Source organism: Saccopteryx bilineata, chromosome 9, assembly GCF_036850765.1.
Source record: "Saccopteryx bilineata isolate mSacBil1 chromosome 9, mSacBil1_pri_phased_curated, whole genome shotgun sequence".
Taxonomy (NCBI): Eukaryota; Metazoa; Chordata; class Mammalia; order Chiroptera; family Emballonuridae; genus Saccopteryx; species Saccopteryx bilineata.
In genome coordinates this window covers 80,519,868-80,524,645 of record NC_089498.1, presented here as the reverse complement: position 1 = coordinate 80,524,645, position 4,778 = coordinate 80,519,868, and the positions used below count along the sequence as shown (strand labels likewise).

The window sequence follows — 4,778 nt, the reverse complement described above, 5'->3', positions numbered from 1 at the left end:
CTCCATGATTGACAGTCTCATTCTGTTTCTTTTTGTACAGTAGTACATTCTAGGTGTATTTTTCAGATCTATTTTTATTCACCTCATTCTTAAAGTCCCACCAAATCTAATCTCCTATTTATCTTACTGAGTTTTAAATTTTCAATGACCATTAAAAGTTTGTTCTTTACCATAAGTTTTTAGGTTTTTTTCCAAATCTGCTTATTTTTGTTCTATAGTGCCCCTACCATATTTTATTTCCTTCTTTTATACTTTTAATAATTTAAAGTTACTAATTTTTTGCTGGAGGGTAGCAAATTACTTTATTTGAAGGAATGGTACAAATGAAAGGACATAGTGGATGACTTGGTACCAGTTATAGAAATGGTAAAGGTACCTCCAACATGCATGTATTGCTTTAGTGACCAGGGAAGTCACCCTGTGGCTATGGGAAGCCTTAGCTGTGGCTATGGGAAGCCTTAGCTGTGGCTATGGCTAAGGCTTAGCTGTCTTCACTGTCTTCCAGGGTGTGCTTGTTGAAGAGCCACTCTGCCATGTCAGTTTCAGGCAAGTTGGTTATGTGGTCCCCCAATTTTTTGATGAATTTCACCTGCTCACTCAGGTAGTGAGTCTCAGTGAAGTCACACAAATGAGGGTGATTGTTGTCAATGGCCAGTTTGTGCAATTCCAGTAGTGGCTGATTCTCAGTTTTCCCCAAGTGCAATGCACTTGCATTCTGCCCATTCTCCCAGTCTGCACGGTCTGGTTTCTTGACATCCTGAAGGAAGATTCAGATACCTTGCTGGTTCTGCATCTCCATCAGTTTCTCAGCATGTGTCCCTCTCCTCATGAGATTGGTATAGAAAGTATTTGGCAGAGGTCATTAAAGCCACACTATCCCAGACAAAGCAGTAAGACATGGACAGGTAGCTGTAGGAAACACAGGCCTACAGGTTGGTCTGGTGGTTGATGGTGGCCTCCGAGTCCTGGTGGTAATGTTGGCGCACCTGACAAGTGGACGCAGGGGTCATGGTGGGTGGCTGAAGAGAGGAGCTGCACAGCTTAGGGCACAGTGGCGAGGCCGTGGGGCAATCCAAAGGCCCTGTGAGGAAGTGGCAAAAGGCTGGGTTGGGGGCGACCGCCTGGAACAGGGTCCGAGCCCTGGGTTCTATCTGAGAAATGTTGAAGCAGAAACTGCAGGGACTGTCCCTGGAGACTGTCTCAAGTTACTAATTTTATGTTTCCTTTCATATTATTCTTTTATCTGGAGCTCTTTGCAGTCTTATCTGATCATGCTTTCCTTCTGTCTATTGGCAGGTGCTTTGATGTCATTCTTTCTTCATGGGTTTTGAGATTATGGATTATGAGTTCATATTCAATGAGGCTTTATCTTTGTGAATTCTTCCCATCTTGAGTTGAGGATCTATATCCTCTTTTTAAAAAAGATTTTTGTATTCTCAGCAATTAATATACTTTCATGTGCATGTAGATGCCCAGCAGACTTGTTTTGGTTGATGATGTTGACAACCTACAAAAAGATGCTACATCTCCTACTCCCATTTTGGGAAGGGGACCTTTTCCTCTATCACATTTTCTCTAAGCATTTTTTATTTATGAGTCTCTGCGATTTTGTTGTTGAGACACATGTTCCTGGGACAAAAGAATGTATGGCCTTGGGAGAATAAATGAGTAAAGTCTCTGGAAAGGGGGAAGGAGGAATGGAAGGTTCCTTTAGTCACAGAAGGAGTGGAGGCACTGAGCAGCAGACCAAGATGAGTAAGCAGGAACGCAGTCACTCCTGGGTTGACACAGGGGAGCAAAGACAGGAATAACATGGGGGTGGTCACGGAGTGGAGGAAGATATCTCATTATACGCCTCAGGAGGCAGAGACTCTGATATAGTGAGAACATGTTTATATAACCACTTTCCCGCTCTTATTACTAAGAAAGGACAGTAACATGCCAAGACCTACTGTGTATCAGGTATTGTGCTAAGAGCTTTATCTGGGTTCTTTTATTCAATATTCATAAAAATCTCATTGAGGAGGCACTTTTATTCTCCCTAATATTCAGATCAGGAAATTGAAATTCAAGAAACTAAGAAACTTAAGCCACACTGACAGCCAGAGAGAAGAACAGAAGTGAAACCAGAGCCCGGCTCTGCTGACCCAGAGCAGGAACGTGTAGTCACTGCAGGCTGAGCTAGCACTTTCTGTTGGGTTGTAACGGAGACTCCTTTACACACACAGCAGTTCCTCCAGGGCCCTTGCGCCAGTGGGGAGAGCTGTTGTGATGGGAACACCCCATTTACTCAAACTGTCAAAAGCACAGAGCACATGGCAGATGGTGGGTGCTTAATAAATAAATAATGTTTTTTTCCTTTGTAGCGTTGAGGAGCTGGGCCCTGGCAAAGCAGAATAGGACATGTTAGGTTGAAAGGCTTCCTCTTTAGCTCCTCCCTTGGCTTTAAAGTTCTGTGTAGTCTGCTGGAGGGACTGGTGTCCTGGTCACTTTCCCCAGCAAGGAGGCTGGGCTGGGTGGGATTCTCAGCAAGCATGTCACATTGCAGGCTGATGACAGTGATGAGGAGTCCCTGCTTGGCTCTTTGGACCCTCTTTGGACCCTGGCTGGGTGGCAATTTCTAGATACTGCTTCTCCAGAGTCCTGGTATATCAGTTCTCATCTTGGTGATAAGAATAGAATATATAACAAAGGGCTTCCTCTTTGTCCCACCTGCTGCACACACAGCCCAGGCTTACCTCAGCCTGTGCACATCCTGAGAATTTATGGGGCTAGAATGTCCATACTATAGGGTGTCCCTAAACTGTGTTCTGCAGGAAGACCCAGTGTCTCCAGTAGCTATTCCCCCTGGCAAAAGAAAAAGCCCAAAGTGACCGGAGCCAGGGAATGGGGTGGGGGTGGGTGGGGGGGCGGTTTACCTGCCAGGAATTTGCCACCAGGATTTTGTGTCTTTCTTTTACAAGGGAAATAATTTGTTTCTTACTGCTGAAGCTTTAGGACCCCTTACATTACAGTTGCAACCTGTGCTTTTCCAGGAAGGGCAGCACCCAGAGGAGATCCCCGACTGGGGCTGCGGTGTGTCCTTTGTCTCTCCTCCCCGCATTCTCTCTGTCTCTCACCCTCTCCTTCCTTCAACTTCTCCTTTCATTTCTTCCCTGCCGTGTCTGCTCACCCAGCTCCTCTCCCATGCCTCACTGTGTTTCTGTGCTTTTCCATGGCTCTGTCTACCTTCCAATGCCCTCTTGCTCTCCAAAGGCACAGCATGGCCATCTTCCAGCTTCTCCCTCACCTCCGCTAGGCCTTGAAGAAGTCCTGGCTCACCTGCAGCCCCGGGGCTCATCCCACTGAGTTCCCTTCCTGGCCTCAGGCTGCATCCAGGTTCCAGAGAGAGGCTGAGGCAGGACTGCCAGATGCCCACCCTGCTGAGTTTAAAGTTTAAAATTCCTGGGTGTGGTGGGGGGGATTTTCTGGGCTACCTGGGAGGCTCGGCCCCTGCCGAGGTCCAGATCCCATGAAGGTGAAATCCCTGGGTGCCTGCCATCAGCCAGGGGGACTTCTGAGGTCACCGGGTAGAGGGGTCACAATAGGGCAAAGGGCCCCATGGGGCTCAGACCCAGATTAACACTTTAAAGAAAGGTCAGTAAGAAAGGGTTTCTGAGACATGCTGGGAGCAGAAGGCTGGATGGTGAGGAAAGTGCAGCACTCCTTGGGTTCTTAGGAGCCCATCTGCTGACCAGGTGGCATTTGAGGGGCAGAAAAGGCACCAGATAAAGAAGCGGCACAGTTGGATTCTAACTTCAGCTCAGTCACTGGTGAGCAGAGCTTGGGCATGTGACTTAACACCTCTTTTCCTGCCCTCTCAAAAGAAAAAGACAAAATGATCTCTAAAGTTCTTTCAGCTCTAGAGTTATGATGGTCCAGGGAGAGAGTGCCATTGTCCATTCACCTGTGGAGAGACCTCAGAACAAGCACTGGCTCTTCTGTCATGTTTCTCAGTTTGTCCTGTTAGCAAAGGGAGTGCGGGGCTCAGGGTGAAGGTTCGGAGCTGACAGCACCGTGTTCCGACTTGTAATATCGCTTTTCCCCGGGACACCTATTTTTACAGTCATCTTCTACTTCTTATTTACTTATTCATCTTTTAATCTTACTTATTCATGTTAATTTTGTTTATTGTCATTTGTTTGCCTTCTATTTGTGGCAATGCTGGTTTTCCATGAAGGTAGTGTTCTCGTATTTTCCTTTGAAATAAATTTTAAGTGAATAAAGGGAATCAACTGAAGATAAATATTAAGTAACAGTAAAGGTATCAGGACGATATGGTGAAAGTTGTGAGGGCTGCTTGAGAACTGGGGAAATGTTTGTATTACATTTGAAGACATGTAAAGTGTCCTCCGAGGTCCCAGAACTCACTGGTGGGTGCCCATGACTACGACCGTCTTCATGCTCTGCTTCTGCCTGTCACCTCAGTTCCCATGCAGTGCTGATGACATCTGTCTGTCTTCTGGAAGACTCATGGGTGAGAGAGCAGAGCGCCCTCTAGCCAGTGAGACATGGGGATACATTCTGTTCCATCTTTAGATTTGTTCTTTCTTTCCCATTGAATTTGATTTGGTCTTTCTTTCCCATTGAATTTAATGAAAAGTAATTTCAATGGGTCCTCGGATTATGAACTCTGGATTTCTACACTAATGATAAAGGCACTGGAATTCCCACCTGAGCCATTGTGCTTTAAATAGAACATGCATTACCTTCTATAATAAAAGCCACTTATGTGTACC

The 4,778-nt window shown here is 46.0% G+C and overlaps 1 pseudogene; it reads right to left on the bottom strand.

The window, feature by feature from the left end:
* Positions 1 to 481: 481 nt before the first annotated feature.
* On the bottom strand, positions 482 to 1,028 carry LOC136313260 (ferritin heavy chain pseudogene; annotated as a pseudogene).
* Positions 1,029 to 4,778: the final 3,750 nt, after the last annotated feature.